The 15822-nt window shown below is 48.0% G+C and overlaps 1 pseudogene; it reads right to left on the reverse strand.

Annotated features, from left to right (window-relative positions):
* Nucleotides 1–201: 201 nt before the first annotated feature.
* LOC114211773 (nucleoside diphosphate kinase 6, mitochondrial pseudogene) lies at nucleotides 202–780 on the reverse strand (annotated as a pseudogene).
* Nucleotides 781–15822: the final 15042 nt, after the last annotated feature.

Raw genomic sequence — 15822 nt, forward strand, 5'->3', positions numbered from 1 at the left:
AAAAGGGGAGCCATTATTCCTCTGAATCACCCATGGACATTCTGGAAAAGAGGTAGATAGAGAACTAGATTCTAGAGCAGATGGCAGCGAGGAGCTAGATCCTCCGGTGGGTGTGGTGCCCAGCAGAGATGGCGCCATGATCCCCAGGCCTCCCTGGTCCCAGGAGGTCTCCGAGAAGAGGCTGGGCAACGCCACCAGTCTTCAGAGACCAACAGGCTTGCATCCGGCTGTTTCTGGGCCTCCTGGTCCGGCTGCACAGTGGCTGTCTCCCTCTGGACTGTAGCGCACATGGCCACAGCGCAACTGGGGCTCCTCTTCCTCATACCGGCGCTGTTCACCGAAGTCAGGGAAGGCTGCAGTCTCTCTACTGGCTGAAACCACAGAGTCAGAGCCACGGGTTGTGTTGCGGGTGTCAGGGAGGCCGAAACCTCCACGAATTGAATCTGGGGCCACGTGACGTGCTCGAAACACTCTGGTGGGTCCCATCAGTGTCCTCCAGAGCTGGATGGCATCCTTGCGGGCGAGGATGTAGGCTCGGATTGGCCCAATGGCCATGAACTCCACCAGCCGCCGACAGAAAAAACACCCTTCACGCTCTTGGTAAAACTTCTGGCATTCTTCTTTTCTCCACAGCAGTTCTCTCATTCGTACAATAAGGAACTTGTTGCTCAGAATCTACTGATGAGCAGCCTCCAGAATCAGGGGGCGAGCAACAGCGTCAGGCTTGATCAGGGCCAGAGGAAGCTGGAGAGCCTGAGGGCTCCGCAAGATCGAGGTCATCTCACTCCCCTCTCCTCGCTGCCCCTCGGTTCTCCGGGCCTGCAGCCGCGCAACTCCTGGCGCTCATACCAGGACCTAAGCGCACCCCAGATTCAGGGCTGTTCGGGCCCCAGCCCGGCCAGAGTTCAGGTCTGGATTCACCTGGTCCTCCAGGAGGTCAGGTCTGGATTCACCTGGTCCTCCACCGCGGAGCCCGGCCACCAGGCACCGCAATAGCTACCCTGCGCGGCCCCAGCGGGGTCCTTGGAGCGTTCGGCCGGGCAACCCTGCTGGGGGTCATTGCCGGGAGGCCGCGGTCCGCGGGGCCCACGGAGGCCAAGCGTGTGAGGCCCGCGGGGAGACGGCGCAGTGGGAGCGGCCGGGCCGAGGCGACCTGCAGCCCGAGGGCCGGCCCTCTCGGTGGCCCTTGTCTCTCCCCAGCGCTTGTCCCGGGTCGCACGAGCAGTGTTGCAATTTTCAAAAAACAGAAAGCGACCCACGTCCTTACACCTTGGAGCAGCAAGCCATACTCCTTTCCATGTGCCTCCCAAGCTTGGCCTGTGTATTGGAAGGCAAAAAAGCATGGCGGCTTTCGTGGAGCCTGACCTAAAAGTGGACTGGGCATTTTTGCTCACTTCCCATTGGTTAAAACTTGGTCGTGTATGACGTAGTTTTTGGAAGGTTGGTGTGTTTGGTGGAGTTCAGAGTCAACGGCCAAGAAAGAATTCTTGAGACATCTTTGGTGCAAAAAAGTGGCTGTATTAAATCACCCGGACAGGACCTGGGGGCAGAAAGGGTTGCCCGCGCTGCCTGCTGCCCCAGGATTGTGAGGAGCAACTGATTAATTATATACTTTGGGGCTGGGAGAAGTAAAGATAAGGGAATTTCCAAAAGGACTTTCATACGTCAAAGAAGACTCAGGATCCTGAAGGAATGTTACAATCTGCCTATCTCAAGTATTTGTCAATGGGCTGCCTGTTATAAGGACGTTTAATTTCATCTACCTTTCCTTCTGCCTTTGGTGCCCACATTAATATCGTTGCACAAAAATGCAAGGCAGTATGGGAGATACGGTCTCTATATGTACCCAGGAATAAGAGAAAACTGGTTTGGTAAACATCCCTACTCTCACCCACAAGTACTCAGAGAGTCCGTGTTTCTAGCTCTGTGGCTCTCTTCAGGACAACAGCAAAACTCTAGAGAATACTGAGAGAAGAAAGACATGTGAGCCTCCTCCACCGATCTTCAAAAGCAGCACTCCAACTGATATATACAGTGGATTTTTTATCTTCAATTTTATGTGACATACAACTCAAAGCTTCAAGACAAATCCCCGTGGTCCCTCTTCAGTACAGAAATTTTAAACGGCAACTGCTCCTTGGGTCACTTCCTGAGGGACTCAGCCAGTATCAAACCGGAACCATCACACTGCAAGATAGTGGGTAATCCTGTAAACCCAGGTTCAGACATGCCACACTCAGTTGTATCCTTGTTTTGCTTCCCCATCTAGACAATGGTGATAAGATAACACCCACCCTGTCTGTCCCAAGGGAACTTTGTGAGCTTCAGAAAAGGTAGTGTACCTATCAATATTTTTTTAAACTGAAAAGAAGTCCGAAACATTGTTCTTAGTCCTATAGCAGAGAAATTCATCAATTATCTTCCTTCACCTTTATTTTCCCCTGCCCTACTTTCTGTATTTTTTACCCAACCCCCTTGTAAAAGAGCTCGAGGACAGTTTAGTTCTAAGGAAGGTATCAGAGAAGAGCCAAAGGAGTGTCGGAACAATATATGTATTGTTATATATATTGGGCAAAAGGGTTAGATTTGGGGCACCCAAATTAGACAGGTTTATGATCCTTTCTACCCAGAAAGTGGGCTGTGATAGGAGACTGGACAGCTGATACTTTAAGAGGGTAGGGAGAATGGAAAGGCTGAATTTTTAGATATCCAAAATGATATCCCCATGGTGTTTGCACCGAACTTTAAGAGCAGAAGGAACTAATGACTGAAGTTGGTTACAAGTCAAAGTTCTAAGTGATCGAATCTTCTGGAGTGCAGATGACAACCAGCACTCCATGCCTGGGTTGCTGGATCCTTCTGCATCAGATCCAGCAGAACAAATGGTTAGTGTGTGTGCAGTGGGATTCTTTCTGTGGGCTGTGGCAACACTACTGATAAAGTGATATGACTTCATGGACTATTTGCCCTTTTGTGAAGCCAACGCCTATTCAGTATAATTTTAGAGGCCGCCTGGGCTTACAATTACCTCTCCCTACTGCCTTCAGATACCCAGAATTTCTTTCTTTCTTCTTCTTTTTTTTAATGTTATCTTTGTCTCTTTCTTCTATTTTTTTTTTTAAGATCTTATTTTTATTTATTTGACAGAAAGAGACACAGCGAGAGAGGGAACACAAGCAGGGGGAGTGGCAGAGGGAGAAGCAGGCTTCCCAAGGAGCAGGGAGCCCGATGCGGGGCTCAATCCCAGCACCCCGGGACCATGACCCGAGCCAAAGGCAGACGCATAACGACTGAGCCACCCAGGTGCCCCACCCAGAATTTCTTTAGCAAGACAATCTTTTGTTTCACAATCATAGATAAACTTCATATGCAGATGCACATATCCATGCTTGGTGGCGAATCACAGGTGCTAGGGGACCTGTTTGGATAAGAGAGTCCTAGATACCTAAAGAGGGTGGGGAAGGAGGGAGGCTGGGACTCCCATTGCAATTTCACCTATTTTAATCTTTACCTCTTCTGAAAACTGTGGCCACACCAAATTTTTCAGCTACCATTTAAGTCTCTGAAAACTGCCAGGAGACTTAGAAAATGATAAAAACTAAACAAAACCAATAAACACTAAGTTCCACCAGTAGGGGGGCTGATTAAGTAAATACTGGTACCTCCATGCAGTTTTTAACAAACGAAAAGCATTGTGGATGTTCTCCCTATCTTATATGGAGTCAAGTCAGGGTAATAGGAAGAGGGGTAGACACCCTATATCTGTATGTGGTTATATGTGCATAAAATAATTCTGGAGGACTACTCAAGAAAACAAGCAGGCTAGAAACAAAGATGATGGTGACAAGCAGGAGCATATCCATGCTGAAGCTTATAAAATATGAGGCAGCTTCTTTAAGAAAAAGAATGTTAACTTATGACTACAAAATTAGTTGAGAGCCTCAGAAAGGGCCCTTGGTAGGGGCTCTGAAGCTTAATCTTCTCTAGCACATGGTAAATCCAACGCTGCGGACAAGCAGCGAGGGAGAGGGAGGGAGACAACGTCAAAGAATACTTTGAAAGCTGCTAGAAATTTGAGCCATTCTCACCTATTCAGGAAACAAAATTTTTAAGAAATCAGTGTTTTCCCACATAGCTTTGGAGAAAGAGAATTGATTAGGTGACCCAGCCCCGTGAAAAATTTGAGTTCATATAATCAGATTCATAACAAGAAAATTATGAAAACTGTCATGGTAACTATCTGAAATACTGTATTTCATCTATCAGGTTGGCAAAGATCAAAAAGTTTTAAAAACAGGTAGTGAGGGCATGGCGTGTCCTACATCGCCTTAATTTGGTCTGAGTGACCTCCACGGAGAATGTTTGCCCATGCCTCCCACGATTACAGATGCACATACCATTTGACCCAGCAATTCGGCTTCCAGGAGTATTTCCTATGGGTGGACTGGCACGTGTGCAAAGGAACAGATGCCAAGGTTATTCACTGCAGCATTGTTTCTTCTGCCAAACTACTGGGACTACCTCCATAGGAGACTGGCTAGATCAATTATGCTACCTCCATTCACTAGAACGTTACACCGCTGAAAAATAAACCAGGGAAGATCTTTATGTACTGACACGATAGAACAATCTTTATATATTTAAGCAAAAAAACAAAAAAACAAAAAAAAAACAAAAAAAAACCACACAACCCAGGTTTCAAAATATATTGTGTGCTATCATGGATGTAATGTATTTCCTATAAGCGCAGAATGTTTTTGCAAGCATTTCACAAACAACCTGAAATACAGGAGTGACCAGAAGGGAAGTGGATAGCTGGGGGGCATGTGCGAAAGGAAAACTTTTATACTTTTAAATTTTGGAACAACATGTCAATGTGCGACTTTTTTGAAATAGGACTTTTGAAAAAAGTTAAAATAGAGTTTTTTAATTCTGCAAAATCCACCTTAAACTCTAATGAAGCCTGACGTTGGTCAAGGACAACCTGTTGAAGTCCTAATCCTTCACAAAGTTCCACTTAGGATGCGGACCAACCCCAGGCAAAGAAAGATTTGAGAAGACTGTTTCCTCTCCACTGGTGGGGAGAGCACTCGCATTTAGAAGTCTCATTAGTTATTCAATGAGCCAATGATTTTATCATCCGAAATGAAACCTACCCCTGAGGATTATTTTTTTAGTGGACCCAATTAAATTTCCAGGAAATGATTCTTCTATAAGTTCATGGTAGCTCTGAATTCTTCTCTGAGCTCCCCATTATAGTGCATTAGCTCTTTAAAGATGAAGGGACCTCCTCTTCCTAACTCCTGGAGGAGACAGAAAAGGGCCATGGGAGCAGTGTTTCTTCTATTTTCCTTTATTCTCATTGAGGATTTAGAGTTGCTTTGCTGAATTTAAAGAAGACAGGATCGCTTGGGACATGGTTAAAAGCCAAACCTGAGGACACAGCCTAAAAGAAACAAGTCTGGGCCGGGAAGAATATTGGAGCCTAAGTATGTGTCATTATCCTGAACATAAGAAAAGCTGTCACTGATGGAGAGCTGCTACCGCAGCCTTCAAAGATTGAGAATGTAGGAGATACCTTTTGTTACTCACAAACCGTATATTCCAAGAATGGTTTAGGGCCAAGAATGAGTTGCAAGATTGATTTTTTTTTTTTTTTTTTTTTTTTAAGGAAGACTAGTTATTTCCAGAACAGAAAGGCTTGTGATTTAAAGCATTTATTTCCACAAGATGGTGCTATAGCTTCTGCCAAAGGACGACATTCACATTTCCTTCAGGAGCTAGAAATCCAAAATAAACTTCTGATGGGAACGAGCTCTCTTTGTGCTTTGGTGAATCTGTCAGAGAAGCCTGTTGTGCAGAAAAGTTCTGGTGGGGGTTGATTTGGGTCAAAAGGGTGACTGAGGGTTGTTCAGGTAGGAGTGACTTCCACCACCTCGACACATCCTGGAGCGGGTGTCTCTCACTCAAGGCTTTGTGCTCACCTTCAGCCCCTCCTTTTCCAAAGTGCTCCTCTTCCCACGGTCAGGCATGTATGTGTGTCAGGAAGGGAATGTGGGTATTAAGGAGTGGCATTCATGTCCCCAGTCATGGAAATGAATCTCCCACACCCACCCACACTGTGCACCCAGGGGCAGCTTCAGACTCAGCTTTTCAGAACTTTCCCTCCACTCTGGCCCGCGTTAATCATACTTTCCTTTGAATTTCCCTGGCATTTGGAATATTATTTTACCATATCCATGTAAATTCCCCAAGTTCTCTTGAGACAGAGTCCGTGTCATAATTGCCTTTGCATATCCCCTATATAATGACAAGCAGTCTACCTTGATTTTATGCATAGTAATGAGACTGTGAACACAGACAATCTAAAGTAAGTGTTCAATGACCTTGGTTGGTAGCCTGAGTAATTCGGAGGAGGCTAGCACCAGCAGGCCATTGCCTAGGAGCTGGGAGTGTGATCTCATAAGTCACAACCTCTCTGATGCTGTTTGATCATCTCTAAAGGGAGGGGATTAAACTGTCCTCCTAACTCTGTTTTTCTTTTTAATGTTTTGCCTCTATGACTTTAATGTCTTCAGTATCCCTGCCTTGAGGGAGCCAAATTCATAAAGCTCACCAGGGGATTGTGATGGACTCTGGTAAAGAACTACTGCTCACGTCACGGTTCCCAGATCTGGCTTCTCGTCTTCATTGCATGGGGCACTTAAGCAACAGCAAACAATCTTTCCTGGAGATTGTGCTGATTTACCAGGTTTGAGAACCATGGCAATAAAGCCAGAACTCCTCTAAATGGATGTCATCGATTTTAGTCTCTTTGCAAAAAGGGATCATCCCCAGCCCCATCCTTATCGTCCAAGAATCTTGGGTGGAAAACTTCTGAAACTTCCTGAAACTAAATACCACACCAAAAAGCAAGACAATTTGAATGATGGCACTTCTGGGGCTTGCTTACTGCGATGCAGGATAGGACCCTGCTGTCTCTCCACGATGGCTGGCACTCTGCCTCAGCTGTGACCAGTCCGTGGAAACACCTGGTCATTCTCAGACAGGATTTGCCAGACATTTTAGAGATTCAACTGAATAAGAGGCAGAGGCATATATATTTTCCTCTGATACCTGCACCCAAGTTAAGAATACACCTGGAGAAATTTCAAAAACTAGGAGCCCCCGGAGACCAGGGGAGAGTGTGAAGTCAGGCGACTTGAATGCTGAGGGGGCTTATAAGCCATGCATGCTACTGAGTTTAGACTATATACTTTCAGAGATGGGGCTCCTCTAAAGGGATTTTGTTCAGTTTTACTGTGGTATGATTGACAAATAAACATGGTCTATGTTGAAGGTGTACAGTTTGATGTTGGGTAGGTGTATACATTTTGAAATGATCACCAAAATCAAGGTATGAAACATATCCATCACCCTGCAGAGTTAACATTCTCTTCTTTTTCTTCTCTGCCACTCCTTCCCCATACCTCATGTTAAGCCCACACTATTTGCCCTTCGCTGCACAGAATGTTCTCAGGCTTCTATTTTTACATATCTCCTTTCTGCTATTGGTATGCCTTTCCTCTCTTCCCCTCTCCACCAGGTACAGAGTACTTTTTTAGGACAAGTCAACTCATACAGCACCTTATCCATTGAGATTTCTCTTATTCCCCAAGCAGTGCTCTGTCCTTTATGCCCGCCGCTGCCCTTTGTGGGTATCTTGACACTTATCACACTCTGCTATCATTATTTGCTCCCTTTTTCTCTCCTTGATTAGACTGAGAGCTCCTTGGGGCACAGACTTGGTCTTTGTATATCTGGTTTCCAAAAAAATGCAAATGAGTAAATGAATTTTTAAAAATGAATCAGGTAATTCATATCTATACCTTGAACAACACTAAATTGAGGCTAGTGCCAATGTGCAAAGGTGGAGAAAAGAAAGAAAGAGAGACCAAGGATGGGAAAGGAGAAATACGTTCACCAGGATGGAATGGGATAGTTAGAACCACAGCAGCCAAGCCGGGGGGGGGGGGGGGGGGGGGGGGTGGGGGGGGGTGGGGGGGGGTGGGCAGGGATTTAAAGGAGAAGAATGGAGAGACTATGGTCAGCCAACTTAAGAAAAGAACTGAGTTCAAAGGTGGGTAATGGGATCAGGCAAAAAGCAGAGTCAGAAAAGCCAGAGCTGTATGCAAAGAACTAGCACTGGATCAGCTGAGAGTCAGAATTAACCAAGTGAGAAACCATGTAGCCAATAACATGGGATGATGTCTGGTCAGGGTAGTAAGAGCCCCGGGCAGAACTCAGAGAGTTCCTGCTTTTAAAAAGGTCATTTTTTTAGTCCTGATACCCAGAACTACACAGGACAGTTCTCTGTCCTTCCCCTTCCATGGCTGGATCTCAAATGCACTGTCTCCAATTAATATGTCCCCAAATTCCAGAAATTATACTTTTTCTTCCCCCATCTAATACAGCTCTCATTTCAAAATAACTTTATGTTGAATCTGCTTACCTTTCCCAACCCTTACCGCCTTGTTATTTTAAGTGTATTCATTCAACATGCATAACCATCAGGCACTATTAGGAAAGGAAACTAACCCGTAGCAATCACCTTCTACACTTGTCGTTAAGGTCCCCTCTGTATGATACCTTACTGAAGCACCGCAACCACCCAGTGAGGCAGGTATTGCTAAATAGAATTATCCACATTTAAGAGATGAGGGAGATGGAGCACGGGAAGGTTAAGTTGCCACATTTTTGCCTTAAGTGAGTGGTGAAGGCAGGATTCAAATCCACCCCTGCCTGCATCTAAATCCTATCCTCTTTCCATAGTATCATTCTCTCTCCTCTCTAGGACTTTACGGAAGAACTATAAGCCCAAATGAAATATCAGAATCTTAGGATAGGTTGAAAGGCCTGATCAGGAAGCCCAGGCACCACGAGCAAGCATCAAGACATGGAAAAGAAGAGTAAAATGAGAACTGTGCTTTGCAAAGTGAGGGGAAGAGGAGCCTAGAGCGTGGATTTGTCCCCAAATGTGTCCACCCTGTAGACAGTGATGCTCCCTGGGGGGAGCCAGCCCCCTGGGGATACATTTTAACTTTCCTACATCTCACCACTAGCTGAAAAGTCCGGTCCAGCCTTGTCTGCCTAATTCTCTGGACGAGAGCCCAGAGGTCATGGAATCAAGGGTGGTGACCTAAAAAAAAAAAAAAAAAAAAAATGCTGTTAGGTCAGGGCTGGCAGAACAAGAGGAGTCTGTTCTGTGAGACCTGACATTCAGAGGAAACTAAGGCACAGAGAACTGTCCCTGGGGGAACCAAGTCAAGACGGAGGGGAGCAGAAAGAATAGCCAGGCTGGTTTCTGAGGCAGCTCCAGCACCCCAGACGGCATCACCACCCCCTGGAGGCAGTGTTGGAAGAGCAGGGATCCAGGATTTGGAGTTTACTAACTTTACTCTCTACCAGAAATCAAGGGCCCCCTTGTGCCCCGGGACTGAGTTTTCTCTCCTCACCTACAAAAAGAAAGTTTTACCTTAAACTCTTTGACTTACCACACTCCCCATTCTTGCTGAGCTTCGGACAATTGCTTGGCCTGTCCTTACAGACCTGAACTCCTAATTCTGCTTTCCTCGCTGCTTTCCACACCTTAACGCAGTAGCTTAGAGTTGGCTGGTGGGAGGATGCAGAACTGTTTAGGGCTTAACCCTTCAGAGTAATAATGAGCAAAGCAGCATATTCTTTGAACACAGAGATGCTTCAGGACTTTATTGGAGAAGACACCATTCTACCTTAATGATAATCTATCCTAAAGTCCTCAGAAACCTAGTAGGCACGGTCAGCCAGGATCAATGGAGCAGTCAGTGGGCACCATAATCTGGAAATGGTCTAACCCACTAGATATTTGGGCTTGTAGATCATGGCATTCCCAAGAACAAAACGGCCAGAGAGCCTATGAAGACTCTACTTGGAAATCCCTGGAGGAATGAGTGGGGCGGCGGGGGGGTGGTCTGGCTAGAATGAACAGATAAAGAATCTCTGTCCCCCTAGGTGAGGGATTCTTACTAAGTCTGTGTGGCTGCGCCACAGAACATTGTGGCTTTCTTTGAAGTCTATGGACAGGCATGAAGATAGACCTCCTCAAGCATGGCCTCAGAGACCAACAGAACATAAGGTTTCCCTGGAAGAATCAGAAAAAAAAAAAAAAAATACAAGCATGAGAAAACACGCAGGACTGAGACCTAGATACTTGAATAGATACACACGTCCTGGGAAGAATACAGAAGGAACACATACCCTGAGCTATATAATCGACCTAAAATGAACTTTAAAAATACAGAAGGAAACACAGAGGAAAGCCATGGCCACGCTGTTTTAGAGATGCACGTTCCTAGGCCCTAAGAGATGGAGACAGGTGGACATCAAGGGAGAGAAATGAACATTGAGGCCCGAAGATAAAGCGCACAAACACAAAACCTCAGACATTCAGAGACACAGACCAGCCAAAAGATAAACACCCGCAGCAGGCAGATCGGCGGGATCCAGAGGCAGGCTTGGGTGGCGACCCGAAGAAAACACAGAAGAAACACCCGGGCAGTTCGCGGAGACACGCGCGACTCACGAGAGGCCCCCTCGGTCCTCCCCGGGCCCCGCGCCCCGCGGTGCCGCTGCCGGCCTCCGAGCGCCCTGCCCCGCGCGCCCCGCGCCGCTCTCCCGCGCCGCGCCGCCGCCTGCGCCCGGCGCCCCGCGCCCGGGGCTCCCCTCCCGGCCCGCCCGCCCGCCACTTCCCAGCTCTGACGCGGGAGCCTCCTTCGCACCAATGGGGCTCCGGCGCAGTCGGGCCCTGCCCCTCCCCCAGGAAGGTGTGTCCGCGGTTTCCACACCTGAAACTTCCTAGGAGAGTCAGATCCCTCCCTCCCGTCCGGGCGGGGAGGGGCGGGCCGCGGGTGGGGCGGCTGGGGCGGCCGGGCCTGCGTTGGGGACAGCCGGCCGGCGCCTGGGACCCGGAGGGGACTCTTGGGCCGAGACAGCATGTGACACTGCCCAGGTGGGTGCCCTCCTCCCTCGCAGCTCGTGGCTCCGGGCGGGCGGCTGTAGAGCCCCGGCGGAGGTAAGGGAGGGCCGGGAAGGACCGGGATGCGGGCCTTCACCCTGGGGCCAGCCCCGGCGGGGGTCGCGGGGCACCGGCTCCGGAAATGGGGGGCAGGGCAGATAGGCAGAGAGTTCGGGGCTATGTGACTGAGTACCCTGGGCTGAAGAGGAGGGAAGCTGGAGGAAATGCTCTTGCCTGAAAAACTTGCTTCCGGCCTGGTCCCCGCCTTGGAAATGGGCACCCTGCCCCCAGATGTTCCCGGGGCCAGTAATCAGGACTCTTCCTTCAAAGTCTCCGGCTCTGGGGAAACCTAACCCCCATAGTAAGAAATAACTGAGATTCCCTTTGTGGCCATATTCCCTATCTAGACGTGTTTTATTGTCTCCTTTTTCTTACCCGGGCCTGGGCCTTCCTTCATTTATCTTCCTGTGGATTCGCATACTGTGTATGTCTAAGTACACGCCTCTCCCTGTTCGCCAAGGCCCCTGAACCCGTAAAAATGACTCCTGCCCAGCCCCCACCCTATTTCCCCATATATTCGAAGAACTCCCAAAGCTTCGTCTTCACGGTGACTTTGCATTCTGACGTTGGGGAGGTGGGAAGGGAACTCTTTGAGCTGGGAGTTGGGGGTGGGGGTGCTAGAACAGGGCTAGTTCTGAGCATCGTCTATGGTTGCCTTCCAGCAGGATTGTCCCAGGAGAGCTAATCCTGATGCCAGTGGATTTTCAGAACTCAGCCCCTCTCCCCTTCCTGGATCTTGGATTCCCAAGACAGATTTGCCCTCCTGTCCACCTAGACGTGACCTCTGGCCAGGACTCTTGTCAGGTTGAGGGGGAAGGGTGTGTCAGACAGACCAGGGAGAGAACTTTCTTTTCCACTTTCTTGCCTCCTTTGCTCCCCAACTTGCATTCCCCGGTCTTGCATCCTTGGCCTACTCTGGAAATCCCAGCTCCTAGCTAAACAGCTCCCGATGTGGCCTCTTTCTTAGGCTTCCTGTTTTATCTACACTTTGAGTTTAAAGAAGCTCCTGGCTTAGGCCCTAGCAAAGTGGGGATCATTTGTTAACCAATCTGGGTTAACAGAAACTGAAGCCATGTCTATTGAGGGGGTTCTTGGGGACCTGGGAGGAGAAAGGATGGGGGTGTCAATTCTGAGAGAGACTGTTTGGCAGGAAGATTGCATGTTAGTATCCTAGTGGGGGAAGAGAGAGAAGTCAGGAGGCAGGCAGAGGAACCCCTCGTCAAAAACTCACGATGTACTATATGTTGGCTAATTGAATTTAAATAAATAAAAAAAAAATACAATAATTCTAAGTATAGTCAGGAGTCATCACATATTAGGTGTCCCGAGTGTGTATGGCTTCCCGTATCATAGTCTGTCTGAGGTTGTCTGTGGCCACATTAAGCATGGTGTCTGTAGGATAGACAGGACCATGTCATTCGTGGTGTCTGGAGTGGTCAGTCAGTATGTGGTATGGACAAGAGTGGGGTCACACACAGGATCATGGGTTGAACAGGAGCAGTGTTGCTCAAGTGTCAGTGGTGTAGCCTCAAACAGGTGACTTGCAGCATCTGGTGTAGACAGGGATGAGTCACTGTGTCTGTGGAGTGCACAGGAGCTGGTCATTTATAGTGTCTGCAAGGTGGACCAGAACAAGGTGACCTCAGGTTCTCTGTTAAGGACACAAAGAGGTTGCTCACGCTCACATTATCTCTGTGGATGGCACCAGCGCCGTGGATAGATTGTGGGGCATACATCAGCATGGATATTCTGGGTCAGCTGATGGGGTCTACAGGACAGTGGATAATGTGGTATTTTCAGACATAAGGGAACAGATAAGAGATGTTTATTACAGTTTTCATTGGGATGGTGGAGCTTTCCTCAAGTGGATGGAACACAGATGTTAGTAGTTAGTGGTCCAGAAGGCTGCTCTCGTTTTCCTATCTGTGTTGCCCCTAACACTGGGGGCAATGATGTCAAACAGTAAATAAAGGCATTCATCTATATGGTGGTCTTATTTTCCAAATCAGAGGGAGAACATTTTGATTTGGGAGGTATTTTCCTAACGTGAGCAGTAGTATTGTAAGTTCAAGAGTATCGCAGTGATTTGTCGTGTCAGTCAGAATACTTGAACCTCACACTGCTACAAAATCCAGGAAGCACGATCCTCCAAAAAGCACATGGCGCTCAACACCGGTTCAAAGAACAAGCGGTGTCATTGGGAGGAGGGGCTATCTTTGAAATACAATTCTCTATCTGGTGATTAGAAATTGGGTGTTGGGGGGCTCCCAAGGAGACACTGAGCTCTGTCGCACCCTGTATTGATAGAGTGACTTGGGGCTTTGTCTTGAACGAAGTGGCATGTGGACAGGGTCAGCAGGTGCAAAATGTTTCTGGCCTGGAGGAAGGCTGGATCACCATGATGCCACACCCCATCTTTGCCTGTGCTCAGATAAATAGTGATTATTCACCCCTGGTGGAGAAGGAGATGAGAAGGTAACTGACATATGGGCAAGGCAAAAAGGTTCTCTCCTGATGCCTTTATGCGAGTGGAACCATGTTTTGCAGCTTTCCTCGAGCTTTGGTCATGCCTGATTGCAACCAGATCCCTAAGACAGGATCAGATATAGGGGACATAGGGTACATTCCTCCTTTGTGGTAAACGGTGGCTGATCTGGTGACCACCAGTATTTCCAAATGGATAAAGGCAGTGTTAGAAATAGTGTCAGTGGGCTTGTAGGAGAGAGACATGCATCGTTTAACCCCAACGGAACCGAAGATCTCCACGTACCCCAGGGCGCGTGGAGCTACAGCCTGAATAGAGCAGGCAGACGCTCATGTGTTTAGGGGCTGCTTGTTTTGAGGACTTTGAGTGTGTGCTTGGGTATAGGGCCAGGACAATACAGATGTGGGTGAGGGGAGACTTCAGGTGACGTCACATAGTCTCCTTAGGCAGGTAGGAGGCAAGTTTCAGAAAGTGTTTATGGTGCGTGTGGTTGAGAGAATAGGGTCGCATCACAGTATCATCTAGTGATTATAGTATTTTGTACTTAGGTCTAGAAATAGGGAGCAAATCATGCACTGTGTCAGTTAACTGAAAGAGGACGTAAAAGTCCTTCCACACAAGTATGCTTATGTTAGACATGGCTCTTTGCCCCATATAGATGGTATCTGTGTCTATGGGGTGGCCAGGAACTTGTTACACACCACCTCTACAGGGTGGCTAGGGACCTGTGTGTTTGGTTATGTCAGGCTCTATTGCATAGGAGCAGCAAGGGTGGCTTACTGTGTGTGTGTGTGTGTGTGTGTGTGGTTGGTTGGGTTCTCGTGCAGGCATGCTTGTGTAAAGGTGTATGCTTGTGCAGTAGCTCAGCGGGACGGCAGGCATTTTGGGTAGTAGGCTTCCACGTTAAGCACAGAGAAGACAAGAAAAATGTGCGGGTCCAGGGGCAGCTGTGGGTTCCACAGGCCCCCGGGGTCTTCTCTAGGCCAGTGACCTGCTAACTGATCCCAGCTGGGCTCCTGGTTGCTTATAGTAGACGTCAGGCAGGAGACTTTGGGTTGAGCTCACCTGTACCATTTGCTTAGGTAGTTTGAGTAAGTGTCTAGGTTATGGGACCTCCAGTTTCCCCACCTGTAAGTGAGGCAGAGCTTCTCATGTGTCTCTAAAGGTCCTTCCAGCTCATAAATCCTTTATTTCTCTTTTATACTTTCTCTCTCCCCAACAGTAATTGCAATTCCTAACACTTCTGTGACCCTCAAAGTTAACAGTATACTTTTTAATGTTACTTAGTCTTCATTAGAAATCCTTGCAAAGGAAGAATTTAAACCCCTGTTAAAGATAAGAAAATGGGTGTTCAAGTAAATTAAATGATTTCTACAATTGTCTAAAAATGACAATGGGGGAGAATTAGCAAGATACATACAAGGCAGAAGTAAAAATTGAACAGCATGCTCTTAACGCTGTCTTCTTCCCTTCTTCATTCATGCAATAAATCTCTGTGGAGGGCAAAGTCAGCTGCAGGCAAGGAGACAGAGCGGTTAATATGGCAGTGTTTCTGCCCTTATGAAACTCATGCTCTGGCCCAGAAGAGAGACATTAAATATGTAATTATAAGCGCAGTGAGTGTGAGAGAAGCAAAGGGTGCGCTGGGGCAGAAGAGAATTCCCCGCAGAGGAGCAGTACACGTGAAGGCCCATAGCACAGGCATGGCGGGTGGGGGGCGGGGGTGCTGAGAGCTGTTGAGGCCCCTGCAGGGGAAGGCAGAGGTCAGGCGTGGAGGGCATATAACCCAGGCTGAATATTTGGGTTTCATCTCAGTGGCAGTCAGAGGCTACTGGAGAATTTAAACTAGAAATGGGGCATTGAAGGATCGGTCCCATGCAGTGCAGAGAATGCCTCGGTAACGGCAAGAGGAGCTGTGTGGAGGCCAGCGGGCTGGGTGAGAGAGGACCGGAGAGCGCACCAGGGGCTGGCGGTGCGGATGGACGGAAGTGGACAGACTCGAGGGATAGGTAGGAGGTGGGCTCAACAGTACTTGGCCGCGGATCTGCTCTGGGGAAGGTGGGCCGGGCGGGAAACAAGAATTTTGTTCCGTCATTGAAAAGCATGTATTGAGCACCGAGTATGGACCAGGTTTTGCGCTAGGTGTAGACAGTCGATCAAGATGGATGTAGTTCTTGATCTGGTGGAGCTTACCGCCTATTGTTTGGGGTAGATGATAAATCGAAATACATACATAACTGTAATT

Source organism: Eumetopias jubatus, unplaced genomic scaffold, assembly GCF_037043125.1.
Source record: "Eumetopias jubatus isolate StellerSeaLion01/CBP00866 unplaced genomic scaffold, mEumJub1_p1.0 scaffold_14, whole genome shotgun sequence".
Taxonomy (NCBI): domain Eukaryota; kingdom Metazoa; phylum Chordata; class Mammalia; order Carnivora; family Otariidae; genus Eumetopias; species Eumetopias jubatus.